The following is a 20,086-nucleotide window of genomic DNA, read 5'->3' as shown; positions in this document are numbered from 1 at the left end:
GGCGCCGAGGGCTGGCCACAGCTTTCGGGGCTGGCCCCTTTGGCGTGGGAGAAATCCCCGGACGTTCGCAAGCCCCGTGCCGGCTCCGGGCAAAAAAAACGCCGCCGAGCGGGCCTCGTACGTCGGGGCCTGGGCAGCACAGGGGAGACCGCAGCCCCAGGCTCGCTGGTGCCGTGGAAGCGGCGGCAGTGGGCGCCGAGGGCTGGCCACAGCTTTCGGGGCTGGCCCCTTTGGCGTGGGAGAAATCCCCGGACGTTCGCAAGCCCCGTGCCGGCTCCGGGCAAAAAAAACGCCGCCGAGCGGGCCTCATACGTCGGGGCCTCGGCAGCACAGGGGAGACCGCAGCCCCAGGCTCGCTGGTGCCGTGGAAGCGGCGGCAGTGGGCGCCGAGGGCCGGACACAGCTTTCGGGCTGGCCCCTTTGGCGTGGGAGAAATCCCCGGACGTTCGCAAGCCCCGTGCCGGCTCCGGGAAAAAAAAAACGCCGCCGAGCGGGCCTCATACGTCGGGGCCTGGGCAGCACAGGGGAGACCGCAGCCCCAGGCTCGCTGGTGCCGTGGAAGCGGCGGCAGTGGGCGCCGAGGGCTGGCCACAGCTTTCGGGGCTGGCCCCTTTGGCGTGGGAGAAATCCCCGGACGTTCGCAAGCCCCGTGCCGGCTCCGGGCAAAAAAAAACGCCGCCGAGCGGGCCTCATACGTCGGGGCCTGGGCAGCACAGGGGAGACCGCAGCCCCAGGCTCGCTGGTGCCGTGGAAGCGGCGGCAGTGGGCGCCGAGGGCTGGCCACAGCTTTCGGGGCTGGCCCCTTTGGCGTGGGAGAAATCCCCGGACGTTCGCAAGCCCCGTGCCGGCTCCGGGCAAAAAAAAACGCCACCGAGCGGGCCTCATACGTCGGGGCCTGGGCAGCACAGGGGAGACCGCAGCCCCAGGCTCGCTGGTGCCGTGGAAGCGGCGGCAGCGGGCGCCGAGGGCTGGCCACAGCTTTCGGGGCTGGCCCCTTTGGCGTGGGAGAAATCCCCGGACGTTCGCAAGCCCCGTGCCGGCTCCGGGCAAAAAAAACGCCGCCGAGCGGGCCTCATACGTCGGGGCCTGGGCAGCACAGGGGAGACCGCAGCCCCAGGCTCGCTGGTGCCGTGGAAGCGGCGGCAGCGGGCGCCGAGGGCTGGCCACAGCTTTCGGGGCTGGCCCCTTTGGCGTGGGAGAAATCCCCGGACGTTCGCAAGCCCCGTGCCGGCTCCGGGCAAAAAAAACGCCGCCGAGCGGGCCTCGTACGTCGGGGCCTGGGCAGCACAGGGGAGACCGCAGCCCCAGGCTCGCTGGTGCCGTGGAAGCGGCGGCAGTGGGCGCCGAGGGCTGGCCACAGCTTTTGGGGCTGGCCCCTTTGGCGTGGGAGAAATCCCCGGACGTTCGCAAGCCCCGTGCCGGCTCCGGGCAAAAAAAACGCCGCCGAGCGGGCCTCATACGTCGGGACCTCGGCAGCACAGGGGAGACCGCAGCCCCAGGCTCGCCGGTGCCGTGGAAGCGGCGGCAGTGGGCGCCGAGGGCTGGCCACAGCTTTCGGGGCTGGCCCCTTTGGCGTGGGAGAAATCCCCGGACGTTCGCAAGCCCCGTGCCGGCTCCGGGCAAAAAAAACGCCGCCGAGCGGGCCTCATACGTCAGGGCCTGGGCAGCACAGGGGAGACCGCAGCCCCAGGCTCGCTGGTGCCGTGGAAGCGGCGGCAGTGGGCGCCGAGGGCTGGCCACAGCTTTCGGGGCTGGCCCCTTTGGCGTGGGAGAAATCCCCGGACGTTCGCAAGCCCCGTGCCGGCTCCGGGCAAAAAAAACGCCGCCGAGCGGGCCTCATACGTCGGGGCCTGGGCAGCACAGGGGAGACCGCAGCCCCAGGCTCGCTGGTGCCGTGGAAGCGGCGGCAGCGGGCGCCGAGGGCTGGCCACAGCTTTCGGGGCTGGCCCCTTTGGCGTGGGAGAAATCCCCGGACGTTCGCAAGCCCCGTGCCGGCTCCGGGCAAAAAAAAACGCCGCCGAGCGGGCCTCGTACGTCGGGGCCTGGGCAGCACAGGGGAGACCGCAGCCCCAGGCTCGCTGGTGCCGTGGAAGTGGCGGCAGTGGGCGCCGAGGGCTGGCCACAGCTTTCGGGGCTGGCCCCTTTGACGTGGGAGAAATCCCCGGACGTTCGCAAGCCCCGTGCCGGCTCCGGGCAAAAAAAACGCCGCCGAGCGGGCCTCATACGTCGGGGCCTGGGCAGCACAGGGGAGACCGCAGCCCCAGGCTCGCTGGTGCCGTGGAAGCGGCGGCAGTGGGCGCCGAGGGCTGGCCACAGCTTTCGGGGCTGGCCCCTTTGGCGTGGGAGAAATCCCCGGACGTTCGCAAGCCCCGTGCCGGCTCCGGGCAAAAAAAACGCCGCCGAGCGGGCCTCATACGTCGGGGCCTGGGCAGCACAGGGGAGACCGCAGCCCCAGGCTCGCTGGTGCCGTGGAAGCGGCGGCAGTGGGCGCCGAGGGCTGGCCACAGCTTTCGGGGCTGGCCCCTTTGGCGTGGGAGAAATCCCCGGACGTTCGCAAGCCCCGTGCCGGCTCCGGGCAAAAAAAACGCCGCCGAGCGGGCCTCGTACGTCGGGGCCTGGGCAGCACAGGGGAGACCGCAGCCCCAGGCTCGCTGGTGCCGTGGAAGCGGCGGCAGTGGGCGCCGAGGGCTGGCCACAGCTTTTGGGGCTGGCCCCTTTGGCGTGGGAGAAATCCCCGGACGTTCGCAAGCCCCGTGCCGGCTCCGGGCAAAAAAAACGCCGCCGAGCGGGCCTCATACGTCGGGACCTCGGCAGCACAGGGGAGACCGCAGCCCCAGGCTCGCCGGTGCCGTGGAAGCGGCGGCAGTGGGCGCCGAGGGCTGGCCACAGCTTTCGGGGCTGGCCCCTTTGGCGTGGGAGAAATCCCCGGACGTTCGCAAGCCCCGTGCCGGCTCCGGGCAAAAAAAACGCCGCCGAGCGGGCCTCATACGTCGGGGCCTGGGCAGCACAGGGGAGACCGCAGCCCCAGGCTCGCTGGTGCCGTGGAAGCGGCGGCAGTGGGCGCCGAGGGCTGGCCACAGCTTTCGGGGCTGGCCCCTTTGGCGTGGGAGAAATCCCCGGACGTTCGCAAGCCCCGTGCCGGCTCCGGGCAAAAAAAACGCCGCCGAGCGGGCCTCGTACGTCGGGGCCTGGGCAGCACAGGGGAGACCGCAGCCCCAGGCTCGCTGGTGCCGTGGAAGCGGCGGCAGTGGGCGCCGAGGGCTGGCCACAGCTTTCGGGGCTGGCCCCTTTGGCGTGGGAGAAATCCCCGGACGTTCGCAAGCCCCGTGCCGGCTCCGGGCAAAAAAAACGCCGCCGAGCGGGCCTCATACGTCGGGGCCTCGGCAGCACAGGGGAGACCGCAGCCCCAGGCTCGCTGGTGCCGTGGAAGCGGCGGCAGTGGGCGCCGAGGGCCGGCCACAGCTTTCGGGGCTGGCCCCTTTGGCGTGGGAGAAATCCCCGGACGTTCGCAAGCCCCGTGCCGGCTCCGGGCAAAAAAAACGCCGCCGAGCGGGCCTCATACGTCGGGGCCTGGGCAGCACAGGGGAGACCGCAGCCCCAGGCTCGCTGGTGCCGTGGAAGCGGCGGCAGTGGGCGCCGAGGGCTGGCCACAGCTTTCGGGGCTGGCCCCTTTGGCGTGGGAGAAATCCCCGGACGTTCGCAAGCCCCGTGCCGGCTCCGGGCAAAAAAAACGCCGCCGAGCGGGCCTCATACGTCGGGGCCTGGGCAGCACAGGGGAGACCGCAGCCCCAGGCTCGCTGGTGCCGTGGAAGCGGCGGCAGTGGGCGCCGAGGGCTGGCCACAGCTTTCGGGGCTGGCCCCTTTGGCGTGGGAGAAATCCCCGGACGTTCGCAAGCCCCGTGCCGGCTCCGGGCAAAAAAAACGCCACCGAGCGGGCCTCATACGTCGGGGCCTGGGCAGCACAGGGGAGACCGCAGCCCCAGGCTCGCTGGTGCCGTGGAAGCGGCGGCAGCGGGCGCCGAGGGCTGGCCACAGCTTTCGGGGCTGGCCCCTTTGGCGTGGGAGAAATCCCCGGACGTTCGCAAGCCCCGTGCCGGCTCCGGGCAAAAAAAACGCCGCCGAGCGGGCCTCATACGTCGGGGCCTGGGCAGCACAGGGGAGACCGCAGCCCCAGGCTCGCTGGTGCCGTGGAAGCGGCGGCAGCGGGCGCCGAGGGCTGGCCACAGCTTTCGGGGCTGGCCCCTTTGGCGTGGGAGAAATCCCCGGACGTTCGCAAGCCCCGTGCCGGCTCCGGGCAAAAAAAACGCCGCCGAGCGGGCCTCGTACGTCGGGGCCTGGGCAGCACAGGGGAGACCGCAGCCCCAGGCTCGCTGGTGCCGTGGAAGCGGCGGCAGTGGGCGCCGAGGGCTGGCCACAGCTTTTGGGGCTGGCCCCTTTGGCGTGGGAGAAATCCCCGGACGTTCGCAAGCCCCGTGCCGGCTCCGGGCAAAAAAAACGCCGCCGAGCGGGCCTCATACGTCGGGACCTCGGCAGCACAGGGGAGACCGCAGCCCCAGGCTCGCCGGTGCCGTGGAAGCGGCGGCAGTGGGCGCCGAGGGCTGGCCACAGCTTTCGGGGCTGGCCCCTTTGGCGTGGGAGAAATCCCCGGACGTTCGCAAGCCCCGTGCCGGCTCCGGGCAAAAAAAAACGCCGCCGAGCGGGCCTCGTACGTCGGGGCCTGGGCAGCACAGGGGAGACCGCAGCCCCAGGCTCGCTGGTGCCGTGGAAGTGGCGGCAGTGGGCGCCGAGGGCTGGCCACAGCTTTCGGGGCTGGCCCCTTTGGCGTGGGAGAAATCCCCGGACGTTCGCAAGCCCCGTGCCGGCTCCGGGCAAAAAAAAACGCCGCCGAGCGGGCCTCATACGTCGGGGCCTGGGCAGCACAGGGGAGACCGCAGCCCCAGGCTCGCTGGTGCCGTGGAAGCGGCGGCAGTGGGCGCCGAGGGCTGGCCACAGCTTTCGGGGCTGGCCCCTTTGGCGTGGGAGAAATCCCCGGACGTTCGCAAGCCCCGTGCCGGCTCCGGGCAAAAAAAAACGCCGCCGAGCGGGCCTCATACGTCGGGGCCTGGGCAGCACAGGGGAGACCGCAGCCCCAGGCTCGCTGGTGCCGTGGAAGCGGCGGCAGTGGGCGCCGAGGGCTGGCCACAGCTTTCGGGGCTGGCCCCTTTGGCGTGGGAGAAATCCCCGGACGTTCGCAAGCCCCGTGTCGGCTCCGGGCAAAAAAAAACGCCGCCGAGCGGGCCTCATACGTCGGGGCCTGGGCAGCACAGGGGAGACCGCAGCCCCAGGCTCGCTGGTGCCGTGGAAGCGGCGGCAGTGGGCGCCGAGGGCTGGCCACAGCTTTCGGGGCTGGCCCCTTTGGCGTGGGAGAAATCCCCGGACGTTCGCAAGCCCCGTGCCGGCTCCGGGCAAAAAAAACACCGCCGAGCGGGCCTCATACGTCGGGGCCTGGGCAGCACAGGGGAGACCGCAGCCCCAGGCTCGCTGGTGCCGTGGAAGCGGCGGCAGTGGGCGCCGAGGGCTGGCCACAGCTTTCGGGGCTGGCCCCTTTGGCGTGGGAGAAATCCCCGGACGTTCGCAAGCCCCGTGCCGGCTCCGGGCAAAAAAAACGCCGCCGAGCGGGCCTCGTACGTCGGGGCCTGGGCAGCACAGGGGAGACCGCAGCCCCAGGCTCGCTGGTGCCGTGGAAGCGGCGGCAGTGGGCGCCGAGGGCTGGCCACAGCTTTTGGGGCTGGCCCCTTTGGCGTGGGAGAAATCCCCGGACGTTCGCAAGCCCCGTGCCGGCTGCGGGCAAAAAAACGCCGCCGAGCGGGCCTCATACGTCGGGGCCTGGGCAGCACAGGGGAGACCGCAGCCCCAGGCTCGCTGGTGCCGTGGAAGCGGCGGCAGTGGGCGCCGAGGGCTGGCCACAGCTTTCGGGGCTGGCCCCTTTGGCGTGGGAGAAATCCCCGGACGTTCGCAAGCCCCGTGCCGGCTCCGGGCAAAAAAAAACGCCGCCGAGCGGGCCTCATACGTCAGGGCCTGGGCAGCACAGGGGAGACCGCAGCCCCAGGCTCGCCGGTGCCGTGGAAGCGGCGGCAGTGGGCGCCGAGGGCTGGCCACAGCTTTCGGGGCTGGCCCCTTTGGCGTGGGAGAAATCCCCGGACGTTCGCAAGCCCCGTGCCGGCTCCGGGCAAAAAAAACGCCGCCGAGCGGGCCTCGTACGTCGGGGCCTGGGCAGCACAGGGGAGACCGCAGCCCCAGGCTCGCTGGTGCCGTGGAAGCGGCGGCAGTGGGCGCCGAGGGCTGGCCACAGCTTTTGGGGCTGGCCCCTTTGGCGTGGGAGAAATCCCCGGACGTTCGCAAGCCCCGTGCCGGCTCCGGGCAAAAAAAACGCCGCCGAGCGGGCCTCATACGTCGGGGCCTCGGCAGCACAGGGGAGACCGCAGCCCCAGGCTCGCTGGTGCCGTGGAAGCGGCGGCAGTGGGCGCCGAGGGCCGGCCACAGCTTTCGGGGCTGGCCCCTTTGGCGTGGGAGAAATCCCCGGACGTTCGCAAGCCCCGTGCCGGCTCCGGGAAAAAAAAAACGCCGCCGAGCGGGCCTCATACGTCGGGGCCTGGGCAGCACAGGGGAGACCGCAGCCCCAGGCTCGCTGGTGCCGTGGAAGTGGCGGCAGTGGGCGCCGAGGGCTGGCCACAGCTTTCGGGGCTGGCCCCTTTGGCGTGGGAGAAATCCCCGGACGTTCGCAAGCCCCGTGCCGGCTCCGGGCAAAAAAAACGCCGCCGAGCGGGCCTCATACGTCGGGGCCTGGGCAGCACAGGGGAGACCGCAGCCCCAGGCTCGCTGGTGCCGTGGAAGCGGCGGCAGTGGGCGCCGAGGGCTGGCCACAGCTTTTGGGGCTGGCCCCTTTGGCGTGGGAGAAATCCCCGGACGTTCGCAAGCCCCGTGCCGGCTCCGGGCAAAAAAAAACGCCACCGAGCGGGCCTCATACGTCGGGGCCTGGGCAGCACAGGGGAGACCGCAGCCCCAGGCTCGCTGGTGCCGTGGAAGCGGCGGCAGCGGGCGCCGAGGGCTGGCCACAGCTTTCGGGGCTGGCCCCTTTGGCGTGGGAGAAATCCCCGGACGTTCGCAAGCCCCGTGCCGGCTCCGGGCAAAAAAAACGCCGCCGAGCGGGCCTCATACGTCGGGGCCTGGGCAGCACAGGGGAGACCGCAGCCCCAGGCTCGCTGGTGCCGTGGAAGCGGCGGCAGCGGGCGCCGAGGGCTGGCCACAGCTTTCGGGGCTGGCCCCTTTGGCGTGGGAGAAATCCCCGGACGTTCGCAAGCCCCGTGCCGGCTCCGGGCAAAAAAAACGCCGCCGAGCAGGCCTCGTACGTCGGGGCCTGGGCAGCACAGGGGAGACCGCAGCCCCAGGCTCGCTGGTGCCGTGGAAGCGGCGGCAGTGGGCGCCGAGGGCTGGCCACAGCTTTTGGGGCTGGCCCCTTTGGCGTGGGAGAAATCCCCGGACGTTCGCAAGCCCCGTGCCGGCTCCGGGCAAAAAAAAACGCCGCCGAGCGGGCCTCATACGTCGGGACCTCGGCAGCACAGGGGAGACCGCAGCCCCAGGCTCGCCGGTGCCGTGGAAGCGGCGGCAGTGGGCGCCGAGGGCTGGCCACAGCTTTCGGGGCTGGCCCCTTTGGCGTGGGAGAAATCCCCGGACGTTCGCAAGCCCCGTGCCGGCTCCGGGCAAAAAAAAACGCCGCCGAGCGGGCCTCATACGTCAGGGCCTGGGCAGCACAGGGGAGACCGCAGCCCCAGGCTCGCTGGTGCCGTGGAAGCGGCGGCAGTGGGCGCCGAGGGCTGGCCACAGCTTTCGGGGCTGGCCCCTTTGGCGTGGGAGAAATCCCCGGACGTTCGCAAGCCCCGTGCCGGCTCCGGGCAAAAAAAACGCCGCCGAGCGGGCCTCATACGTCGGGGCCTGGGCAGCACAGGGGAGACCGCAGCCCCAGGCTCGCTGGTGCCGTGGAAGCGGCGGCAGCGGGCGCCGAGGGCCGGCCACAGCTTTCGGGGCTGGCCCCTTTGGCGTGGGAGAAATCCCCGGACGTTCGCAAGCCCCGTGCCGGCTCCGGGAAAAAAAAAACGCCGCCGAGCGGGCCTCATACGTCGGGGCCTGGGCAGCACAGGGGAGACCGCAGCCCCAGGCTCGCTGGTGCCGTGGAAGCGGCGGCAGTGGGCGCCGAGGGCTGGCCACAGCTTTCGGGGCTGGCCCCTTTGGCGTGGGAGAAATCCCCGGACGTTCGCAAGCCCCGTGCCGGCTCCGGGCAAAAAAAACGCCGCCGAGCGGGCCTCGTACGTCGGGGCCTGGGCAGCACAGGGGAGACCGCAGCCCCAGGCTCGCTGGTGCCGTGGAAGCGGCGGCAGTGGGCGCCGAGGGCTGGCCACAGCTTTCGGGGCTGGCCCCTTTGGCGTGGGAGAAATCCCCGGACGTTCGCAAGCCCCGTGCCGGCTCCGGGCAAAAAAAAACGCCGCCGAGCGGGCCTCGTACGTCGGGGCCTGGGCAGCACAGGGGAGACCGCAGCCCCAGGCTCGCTGGTGCCGTGGAAGCGGCGGCAGTGGGCGCCGAGGGCTGGCCACAGCTTTCGGGGCTGGCCCCTTTGGCGTGGGAGAAATCCCCGGACGTTCGCAAGCCCCGTGCCGGCTCCGGGCAAAAAAAACGCCGCCGAGCGGGCCTCGTACGTCGGGGCCTGGGCAGCACAGGGGAGACCGCAGCCCCAGGCTCGCTGGTGCCGTGGAAGCGGCGGCAGTGGGCGCCGAGGGCTGGCCACAGCTTTCGGGGCTGGCCCCTTTGGCGTGGGAGAAATCCCCGGACGTTCGCAAGCCCCGTGCCGGCTCCGGGCAAAAAAAAACGCCGCCGAGCGGGCCTCGTACGTCGGGGCCTGGGCAGCACAGGGGAGACCGCAGCCCCAGGCTCGCCGGTGCCGTGGAAGCGGCGGCAGTGGGCGCCGAGGGCTGGCCACAGCTTTCGGGGCTGGCCCCTTTGGCGTGGGAGAAATCCCCGGACGTTCGCAAGCCCCGTGCCGGCTCCGGGCAAAAAAAACGCCGCCGAGCGGGCCTCATACGTCGGGGCCTGGGCAGCACAGGGGAGACCGCAGCCCCAGGCTCGCCGGTGCCGTGGAAGCGGCGGCAGTGGGCGCCGAGGGCTGGCCACAGCTTTCGGGGCTGGCCCCTTTGGCGTGGGAGAAATCCCCGGACGTTCGCAAGCCCCGTGCCGGCTCCGGGCAAAAAAAACACCGCCGAGCGGGCCTCATACGTCGGGGCCTGGGCAGCACAGGGGAGACCGCAGCCCCAGGCTCGCTGGTGCCGTGGAAGCGGCGGCAGTGGGCGCCGAGGGCTGGCCACAGCTTTCGGGGCTGGCCCCTTTGGCGTGGGAGAAATCCCCGGACGTTCGCAAGCCCCGTGCCGGCTCCGGGCAAAAAAAACGCCGCCGAGCGGGCCTCGTACGTCGGGGCCTGGGCAGCACAGGGGAGACCGCAGCCCCAGGCTCGCCGGTGCCGTGGAAGCGGCGGCAGTGGGCGCCGAGGGCTGGCCACAGCTTTCGGGGCTGGCCCCTTTGGCGTGGGAGAAATCCCCGGACGTTCGCAAGCCCCGTGCCGGCTCCGGGCAAAAAAAACGCCGCCGAGCGGGCCTCATACGTCGGGGCCTGGGCAGCACAGGGGAGACCGCAGCCCCAGGCTCGCTGGTGCCGTGGAAGCGGCGGCAGTGGGCGCCGAGGGCTGGCCACAGCTTTCGGGGCTGGCCCCTTTGGCGTGGGAGAAATCCCCGGACGTTCGCAAGCCCCGTGCCGGCTCCGGGCAAAAAAAACGCCGCCGAGCGGGCCTCATACGTCGGGGCCTGGGCAGCACAGGGGAGACCGCAGCCCCAGGCTCGCTGGTGCCGTGGAAGCGGCGGCAGCGGGCGCCGAGGGCTGGCCACAGCTTTCGGGGCTGGCCCCTTTGGCGTGGGAGAAATCCCCGGACGTTCGCAAGCCCCGTGCCGGCTCCGGGCAAAAAAAACGCCGCCGAGCGGGCCTCATACGTCGGGGCCTGGGCAGCACAGGGGAGACCGCAGCCCCAGGCTCGCTGGTGCCGTGGAAGCGGCGGCAGTGGGCGCCGAGGGCTGGCCACAGCTTTTGGGGCTGGCCCCTTTGGCGTGGGAGAAATCCCCGGACGTTCGCAAGCCCCGTGCCGGCTCCGGGCAAAAAAAAACGCCGCCGAGCGGGCCTCATACGTCGGGGCCTGGGCAGCACAGGGGAGACCGCAGCCCCAGGCTCGCTGGTGCCGTGGAAGCGGCGGCAGTGGGCGCCGAGGGCTGGCCACAGCTTTCGGGGCTGGCCCCTTTGGCGTGGGAGAAATCCCCGGACGTTCGCAAGCCCCGTGCCGGCTCCGGGCAAAAAAAAACGCCGCCGAGCGGGCCTCATACGTCGGGGCCTGGGCAGCACAGGGGAGACCGCAGCCCCAGGCTCGCTGGTGCCGTGGAAGCGGCGGCAGTGGGCGCCGAGGGCTGGCCACAGCTTTCGGGGCTGGCCCCTTTGGCGTGGGAGAAATCCCCGGACGTTCGCAAGCCCCGTGCCGGCTCCGGGCAAAAAAAAACGCCGCCGAGCGGGCCTCATACGTCGGGGCCTGGGCAGCACAGGGGAGACCGCAGCCCCAGGCTCGCTGGTGCCGTGGAAGCGGCGGCAGTGGGCGCCGAGGGCTGGCCACAGCTTTCGGGGCTGGCCCCTTTGGCGTGGGAGAAATCCCCGGACGTTCGCAAGCCCCGTGCCGGCTCCGGGCAAAAAAAACGCCGCCGAGCGGGCCTCATACGTCGGGGCCTGGGCAGCACAGGGGAGACCGCAGCCCCAGGCTCGCTGGTGCCGTGGAAGCGGCGGCAGTGGGCGCCGAGGGCTGGCCACAGCTTTCGGGGCTGGCCCCTTTGGCGTGGGAGAAATCCCCGGACGTTCGCAAGCCCCGTGCCGGCTCCGGGCAAAAAAAACGCCGCCGAGCGGGCCTCATACGTCGGGGCCTGGGCAGCACAGGGGAGACCGCAGCCCCAGGCTCGCTGGTGCCGTGGAAGCGGCGGCAGTGGGCGCCGAGGGCTGGCCACAGCTTTTGGGGCTGGCCCCTTTGGCGTGGGAGAAATCCCCGGACGTTCGCAAGCCCCGTGCCGGCTCCGGGCAAAAAAAAACGCCGCCGAGCGGGCCTCATACGTCGGGGCCTGGGCAGCACAGGGGAGACCGCAGCCCCAGGCTCGCCGGTGCCGTGGAAGCGGCGGCAGTGGGCGCCGAGGGCTGGCCACAGCTTTCGGGGCTGGCCCCTTTGGCGTGGGAGAAATCCCCGGACGTTCGCAAGCCCCGTGCCGGCTCCGGGCAAAAAAAAACGCCGCCGAGCGGGCCTCATACGTCGGGGCCTGGGCAGCACAGGGGAGACCGCAGCCCCAGGCTCGCTGGTGCCGTGGAAGCGGCGGCAGTGGGCGCCGAGGGCTGGCCACAGCTTTCGGGGCTGGCCCCTTTGGCGTGGGAGAAATCCCCGGACGTTCGCAAGCCCCGTGCCGGCTCCGGGCAAAAAAAACGCCGCCGAGCGGGCCTCATACGTCGGGGCCTGGGCAGCACAGGGGAGACCGCAGCCCCAGGCTCGCTGGTGCCGTGGAAGCGGCGGCAGTGGGCGCCGAGGGCTGGCCACAGCTTTCGGGGCTGGCCCCTTTGGCGTGGGAGAAATCCCCGGACGTTCGCAAGCCCCGTGCCGGCTCCGGGCAAAAAAAACGCCACCGAGCGGGCCTCATACGTCGGGGCCTGGGCAGCACAGGGGAGACCGCAGCCCCAGGCTCGCTGGTGCCGTGGAAGCGGCGGCAGTGGGCGCCGAGGGCCGGCCACAGCTTTCGGGGCTGGCCCCTTTGGCGTGGGAGAAATCCCCGGACGTTCGCAAGCCCCGTGCCGGCTCCGGGCAAAAAAAACGCCGCCGAGCGGGCCTCATACGTCGGGGCCTGGGCAGCACAGGGGAGACCGCAGCCCCAGGCTCGCTGGTGCCGTGGAAGCGGCGGCAGTGGGCGCCGAGGGCTGGCCACAGCTTTCGGGGCTGGCCCCTTTGGCGTGGGAGAAATCCCCGGACGTTCGCAAGCCCCGTGCCGGCTCCGGGCAAAAAAAAACGCCGCCGAGCGGGCCTCATACGTCGGGGCCTCGGCAGCACAGGGGAGACCGCAGCCCCAGGCTCGCTGGTGCCGTGGAAGCGGCGGCAGTGGGCGCCGAGGGCTGGCCACAGCTTTCGGGGCTGGCCCCTTTGGCGTGGGAGAAATCCCCGGACGTTCGCAAGCCCCGTGCCGGCTCCGGGCAAAAAAAACGCCGCCGAGCGGGCCTCGTACGTCGGGGCCTGGGCAGCACAGGGGAGACCGCAGCCCCAGGCTCGCTGGTGCCGTGGAAGCGGCGGCAGTGGGCGCCGAGGGCTGGCCACAGCTTTCGGGGCTGGCCCCTTTGGCGTGGGAGAAATCCCCGGACGTTCGCAAGCCCCGTGCCGGCTCCGGGCAAAAAAAACGCCGCCGAGCGGGCCTCGTACGTCGGGGCCTGGGCAGCACAGGGGAGACCGCAGCCCCAGGCTCGCTGGTGCCGTGGAAGCGGCGGCAGTGGGCGCCGAGGGCTGGCCACAGCTTTCGGGGCTGGCCCCTTTGGCGTGGGAGAAATCCCCGGACGTTCGCAAGCCCCGTGCCGGCTCCGGGCAAAAAAAACGCCGCCGAGCGGGCCTCGTACGTCGGGGCCTGGGCAGCACAGGGGAGACCGCAGCCCCAGGCTCGCCGGTGCCGTGGAAGCGGCGGCAGTGGGCGCCGAGGGCTGGCCACAGCTTTCGGGGCTGGCCCCTTTGGCGTGGGAGAAATCCCCGGACGTTCGCAAGCCCCGTGCCGGCTGCGGGCAAAAAAAACGCCGCCGAGCGGGCCTCATACGTCGGGGCCTCGGCAGCACAGGGGAGACCGCAGCCCCAGGCTCGCTGGTGCCGTGGAAGCGGCGGCAGTGGGCGCCGAGGGCTGGCCACAGCTTTCGGGGCTGGCCCCTTTGGCGTGGGAGAAATCCCCGGACGTTCGCAAGCCCCGTGCCGGCTCCGGGCAAAAAAAACGCCACCGAGCGGGCCTCATACGTCGGGGCCTGGGCAGCACAGGGGAGACCGCAGCCCCAGGCTCGCTGGTGCCGTGGAAGCGGCGGCAGTGGGCGCCGAGGGCCGGCCACAGCTTTCGGGGCTGGCCCCTTTGGCGTGGGAGAAATCCCCGGACGTTCGCAAGCCCCGTGCCGGCTCCGGGCAAAAAAAAACGCCGCCGAGCGGGCCTCATACGTCGGGGCCTGGGCAGCACAGGGGAGACCGCAGCCCCAGGCTCGCTGGTGCCGTGGAAGCGGCGGCAGTGGGCGCCGAGGGCTGGCCACAGCTTTCGGGGCTGGCCCCTTTGGCGTGGGAGAAATCCCCGGACGTTGGCAAGCCCCGTGCCGGCTCCGGGCAAAAAAAACGCCGCCGAGCAGGCCTCATACGTCGGGGCCTGGGCAGCACAGGGGAGACCGCAGCCCCAGGCTCGCTGGTGCCGTGGAAGCGGCGGCAGTGGGCGCCGAGGGCTGGCCACAGCTTTCGGGGCTGGCCCCTTTGGCGTGGGAGAAATCCCCGGACGTTCGCAAGCCCCGTGCCGGCTCCGGGCAAAAAAAACGCCGCCGAGCGGGCCTCGTACGTCGGGGCCTGGGCAGCACAGGGGAGACCGCAGCCCCAGGCTCGCTGGTGCCGTGGAAGCGGCGGCAGTGGGCGCCGAGGGCTGGCCACAGCTTTCGGGGCTGGCCCCTTTGGCGTGGGAGAAATCCCCGGACGTTCGCAAGCCCCGTGCCGGCTCCGGGCAAAAAAAACGCCGCCGAGCGGGCCTCGTACGTCGGGGCCTCGGCAGCACAGGGGAGACCGCAGCCCCAGGCTCGCTGGTGCCGTGGAAGCGGCGGCAGTGGGCGCCGAGGGCTGGCCACAGCTTTCGGGGCTGGCCCCTTTGGCGTGGGAGAAATCCCCGGACGTTCGCAAGCCCCGTGCCGGCTCCGGGCAAAAAAAACGCCGCCGAGCGGGCCTCATACGTCAGGGCCTGGGCAGCACAGGGGAGACCGCAGCCCCAGGCTCGCCGGTGCCGTGGAAGCGGCGGCAGTGGGCGCCGAGGGCTGGCCACAGCTTTCGGGGCTGGCCCCTTTGGCGTGGGAGAAATCCCCGGACGTTCGCAAGCCCCGTGCCGGCTCCGGGCAAAAAAAACGCCGCCGAGCGGGCCTCATACGTCGGGGCCTGGGCAGCACAGGGGAGACCGCAGCCCCAGGCTCGCTGGTGCCGTGGAAGCGGCGGCAGTGGGCGCCGAGGGCTGGCCACAGCTTTTGGGGCTGGCCCCTTTGGCGTGGGAGAAATCCCCGGACGTTCGCAAGCCCCGTGCCGGCTCCGGGCAAAAAAAAACGCCGCCGAGCGGGCCTCATACGTCGGGGCCTGGGCAGCACAGGGGAGACCGCAGCCCCAGGCTCGCCGGTGCCGTGGAAGCGGCGGCAGTGGGCGCCGAGGGCTGGCCACAGCTTTCGGGGCTGGCCCCTTTGGCGTGGGAGAAATCCCCGGACGTTCGCAAGCCCCGTGCCGGCTCCGGGCAAAAAAAACGCCGCCGAGCGGGCCTCATACGTCGGGGCCTGGGCAGCACAGGGGAGACCGCAGCCCCAGGCTCGCTGGTGCCGTGGAAGCGGTGGCAGTGGGCGCCGAGGGCTGGCCACAGCTTTCGGGGCTGGCCCCTTTGGCGTGGGAGAAATCCCCGGACGTTCGCAAGCCCCGTGCCGGCTCCGGGCAAAAAAAAACGCCGCCGAGCGGGCCTCATACGTCGGGGCCTCGGCAGCACAGGGGAGACCGCAGCCCCAGGCTCGCTGGTGCCGTGGAAGCGGCGGCAGTGGGCGCCGAGGGCTGGCCACAGCTTTCGGGGCTGGCCCCTTTGGCGTGGGAGAAATCCCCGGACGTTCGCAAGCCCCGTGCCGGCTCCGGGCAAAAAAAAACGCCGCCGAGCGGGCCTCATACGTCGGGGCCTGGGCAGCACAGGGGAGACCGCAGCCCCAGGCTCGCTGGTGCCGTGGAAGCGGCGGCAGTGGGCGCCGAGGGCCGGCCACAGCTTTCGGGGCTGGCCCCTTTGGCGTGGGAGAAATCCCCGGACGTTCGCAAGCCCCGTGCCGGCTCCGGGCAAAAAAAACGCCGCCGAGCGGGCCTCATACGTCGGGGCCTGGGCAGCACAGGGGAGACCGCAGCCCCAGGCTCGCTGGTGCCGTGGAAGCGGCGGCAGTGGGCGCCGAGGGCTGGCCACAGCTTTCGGGGCTGGCCCCTTTGGCGTGGGAGAAATCCCCGGACGTTCGCAAGCCCCGTGCCGGCTCCGGGCAAAAAAAAACGCCGCCGAGCGGGCCTCGTACGTCGGGGCCTGGGCAGCACAGGGGAGACCGCAGCCCCAGGCTCGCTGGTGCCGTGGAAGCGGCGGCAGTGGGCGCCGAGGGCTGGCCACAGCTTTCGGGGCTGGCCCCTTTGGCGTGGGAGAAATCCCCGGACGTTCGCAAGCCCCGTGCCGGCTCCGGGCAAAAAAAAACGCCGCCGAGCGGGCCTCATACGTCGGGGCCTGGGCAGCACAGGGGAGACCGCAGCCCCAGGCTCGCTGGTGCCGTGGAAGCGGCGGCAGTGGGCGCCGAGGGCTGGCCACAGCTTTCGGGGCTGGCCCCTTTGGCGTGGGAGAAATCCCCGGACGTTCGCAAGCCCCGTGCCGGCTCCGGGCAAAAAAAAACGCCGCCGAGCGGGCCTCATACGTCGGGGCCTGGGCAGCACAGGGGAGACCGCAGCCCCAGGCTCGCTGGTGCCGTGGAAGCGGCGGCAGTGGGCGCCGAGGGCTGGCCACAGCTTTCGGGGCTGGCCCCTTTGGCGTGGGAGAAATCCCCGGACGTTCGCAAGCCCCGTGCCGGCTCCGGGCAAAAAAAACGCCACCGAGCGGGCCTCGTACGTCGGGGCCTGGGCAGCACAGGGGAGACCGCAGCCCCAGGCTCGCTGGTGCCGTGGAAGCGGCGGCAGCGGGCGCCGAGGGCTGGCCACAGCTTTCGGGGCTGGCCCCTTTGGCGTGGGAGAAATCCCCGGACGTTCGCAAGCCCCGTGCCGGCTCCGGGCAAAAAAAACGCCGCCGAGCGGGCCTCGTACGTCGGGGCCTGGGCAGCACAGGGGAGACCGCAGCCCCAGGCTCGCTGGTGCCGTGGAAGTGGCGGCAGTGGGCGCCGAGGGCTGGCCACAGCTTTCGGGGCTGGCCCCTTTGGCGTGGGAGAAATCCCCGGACGTTCGCAAGCCCCGTGCCGGCTCCGGGCAAAAAAAAACGCCGCCGAGCGGGCCTCATACGTCGGGGCCTGGGCAGCACAGGGGAGACCGCAGCCCCAGGCTCGCTGGTGCCGTGGAAGCGGCGGCAGTGGGCGCCGAGGGCTGGCCACAGCTTTCGGGGCTGGCCCCTTTGGCGTGGGAGAAATCCCCGGACGTTCGCAAGCCCCGTGCCGGCTCCGGGCAAAAAAAACGCCGCCGAGCGGGCCTCATACGTCGGGGCCTGGGCAGCACAGGGGAGACCGCAGCCCCAGGCTCGCTGGTGCCGTGGAAGTGGCGGCAGTGGGCGCCGAGGGCTGGCCACAGCTTTCGGGGCTGGCCCCTTTGGCGTGGGAGAAATCCCCGGACGTTCGCAAGCCCCGTGTCGGCTCCGGGCAAAAAAAACGCCGCCGAGCGGGCCTCATACGTCGGGGCCTGGGCAGCACAGGGGAGACCGCAGCCCCAGGGTCGCTGGTGCTGTGGAAGCGGCGGCAGTGGGCGCCGAGGGCTGGCCACAGCTTTCGGGGCTGGCCCCTTTGGCGTGGGAGAAATCCCCGGACGTTCGCAAGCCCCGTGCCGGCTCCGGGCAAAAAAAACGCCGCCGAGCGGGCCTCATACGTCGGGGCCTGGGCAGCACAGGGGAGACCGCAGCCCCAGGCTCGCTGGTGCCGTGGAAGCGGCGGCAGTGGGCGCCGAGGGCTGGCCACAGCTTTCGGGGCTGGCCCCTTTGGCGTGGGAGAAATCCCCGGACGTTCGCAAGCCCCGTGCCGGCTCCGGGCAAAAAAAAACGCCGCCGAGCGGGCCTCGTACGTCGGGGCCTGGGCAGCACAGGGGAGACCGCAGCCCCAGGCTCGCTGGTGCCGTGGAAGCGGCGGCAGTGGGCGCCGAGGGCTGGCCACAGCTTTTGGGGCTGGCCCCTTTGGCGTGGGAGAAATCCCCGGACGTTCGCAAGCCCCGTGCCGGCTGCGGGCAAAAAAAAACGCCGCCGAGCGGGCCTCATACGTCGGGGCCTGGGCAGCACAGGGGAGACCGCAGCCCCAGGCTCGCCGGTGCCGTGGAAGCGGCGGCAGTGGGCGCCGAGGGCTGGCCACAGCTTTCGGGGCTGGCCCCTTTGGCGTGGGAGAAATCCCCGGACGTTCGCAAGCCCCGTGCCGGCTCCGGGCAAAAAAAAACGCCGCCGAGCGGGCCTCATACGTCAGGGCCTGGGCAGCACAGGGGAGACCGCAGCCCCAGGCTCGCCGGTGCCGTGGAAGCGGCGGCAGTGGGCGCCGAGGGCTGGCCACAGCTTTCGGGGCTGGCCCCTTTGGCGTGGGAGAAATCCCCGGACGTTCGCAAGCCCCGTGCCGGCTCCGGGCAAAAAAAACGCCGCCGAGCGGGCCTCATACGTCGGGGCCTGGGCAGCACAGGGGAGACCGCAGCCCCAGGCTCGCTGGTGCCGTGGAAGCGGCGGCAGTGGGCGCCGAGGGCTGGCCACAGCTTTCGGGGCTGGCCCCTTTGGCGTGGGAGAAATCCCCGGACGTTCGCAAGCCCCGTGCCGGCTCCGGGCAAAAAAAACGCCGCCGAGCGGGCCTCATACGTCGGGGCCTGGGCAGCACAGGGGAGACCGCAGCCCCAGGCTCGCTGGTGCCGTGGAAGCGGCGGCAGTGGGCGCCGAGGGCTGGCCACAGCTTTCGGGGCTGGCCCCTTTGGCGTGGGAGAAATCCCCGGACGTTCGCAAGCCCCGTGCCGGCTGCGGGCAAAAAAAACGCCGCCGAGCGGGCCTCATACGTCGGGGCCTGGGCAGCACAGGGGAGACCGCAGCCCCAGGCTCGCTGGTGCCGTGGAAGCGGCGGCAGTGGGCGCCGAGGGCTGGCCACAGCTTTCGGGGCTGGCCCCTTTGGCGTGGGAGAAATCCCCGGACGTTCGCAAGCCCCGTGCCGGCTCCGGGCAAAAAAAACGCCGCCGAGCGGGCCTCATACGTCGGGGCCTCGGCAGCACAGGGGAGACCGCAGCCCCAGGCTCGCTGGTGCCGTGGAAGCGGCGGCAGTGGGCGCCGAGGGCTGGCCACAGCTTTCGGGGCTGGCCCCTTTGGCGTGGGAGAAATCCCCGGACGTTCGCAAGCCCCGTGCCGGCTCCGGGCAAAAAAAACGCCGCCGAGCGGGCCTCATACGTCGGGGCCTGGGCAGCACAGGGGAGACCGCAGCCCCAGGCTCGCTGGTGCCGTGGAAGCGGCGGCAGTGGGCGCCGAGGGCTGGCCACAGCTTTCGGGGCTGGCCCCTTTGGCGTGGGAGAAATCCCCGGACGTTCGCAAGCCCCGTGCCAGCTCCGGGCAAAAAAAACGCCGCCGAGCGGGCCTCATACGTCGGGGCCTGGGCAGCACAGGGGAGACCGCAGCCCCAGGCTCGCCGGTGCCGTGGAAGCGGCGGCAGTGGGCGCCGAGGGCTGGCCACAGCTTTCGGGGCTGGCCCCTTTGGCGTGGGAGAAATCCCCGGACGTTCGCAAGCCCCGTGCCGGCTCCGGGCAAAAAAAAACGCCGCCGAGCGGGCCTCGTACGTCGGGGCCTGGGCAGCACAGGGGAGACCGCAGCCCCAGGCTCGCTGGTGCCGTGGAAGCGGCGGCAGTGGGCGCCGAGGGCTGGCCACAGCTTTCGGGGCTGGCCCCTTTGGCGTGGGAGAAATCCCCGGACGTTCGCAAGCCCCGTGCCGGCTCCGGGCAAAAAAAAACGCCGCCGAGCGGGCCTCGTACGTCGGGGCCTGGGCAGCACAGGGGAGACCGCAGCCCCAGGCTCGCTGGTGCCGTGGAAGCGGCGGCAGTGGGCGCCGAGGGCTGGCCACAGCTTTCGGGGCTGGCCCCTTTGGCGTGGGAGAAATCCCCGGACGTTCGCAAGCCCCGTGCCGGCTCCGGGCAAAAAAAACGCCGCCGAGCGGGCCTCATACGTCGGGGCCTGGGCAGCACAGGGGAGACCGCAGCCCCAGGCTCGCTGGTGCCGTGGAAGCGGCGGCAGTGGGCGCCGAGGGCTGGCCACAGCTTTCGGGGCTGGCCCCTTTGGCGTGGGAGAAATCCCCGGACGTTCGCAAGCCCCGTGCCGGCTCCGGGCAAAAAAAACGCCGCCGAGCGGGCCTCGTACGTCGGGGCCTGGGCAGCACAGGGGAGACCGCAGCCCCAGGCTCGCTGGTGCCGTGGAAGCGGCGGCAGCGGGCGCCGAGGGCTGGCCACAGCTTTTGGGGCTGGCCCCTTTGGCGTGGGAGAAATCCCCGGACGTTCGCAAGCCCCGTGCCGGCTCCGGGCAAAAAAAACGCCGCCGAGCGGGCCTCGTACGTCGGGGCCTGGGCAGCACAGGGGAGACCGCAGCCCCAGGCTCGCTGGTGCCGTGGAAGCGGCGGCAGTGGGCGCCGAGGGCTGGCCACAGCTTTCGGGGCTGGCCCCTTTGGCGTGGGAGAAATCCCCGGACGTTCGCAAGCCCCGTGCCGGCTCCGGGAAAAAAAAACGCCACCGAGCGGGCCTCATACGTCGGGGCCTGTGCAGCACAGGGGAGACCGCAGCCCCAGGCTCGCTGGTGCCGTGGAAGTGGCGGCAGCGGGCGCCGAGGGCTGGCCACAGCTTTCGGGGCTGGCCCCTTTGGCGTGGGAGAAATCCCCGGACGTTCGCAAGCCCCGTGCCGGCTCCGGGCAAAAAAAACGCCGCCGAGCGGGCCTCATACGTCGGGGCCTGGGCAGCACAGGGGAGACCGCAGCCCCAGGCTCGCTGGTGCCGTGGAAGCGGCGGCAG

The sequence above is a fragment of the Pelecanus crispus genome, chromosome 16 (genome assembly GCF_030463565.1).
Source record: "Pelecanus crispus isolate bPelCri1 chromosome 16, bPelCri1.pri, whole genome shotgun sequence".
Classification (NCBI taxonomy): Eukaryota; Metazoa; Chordata; class Aves; order Pelecaniformes; family Pelecanidae; genus Pelecanus; species Pelecanus crispus.
The sequence above is the reverse complement of the archived record's forward strand: the minus strand, read 5'-3'. Positions refer to the sequence as shown.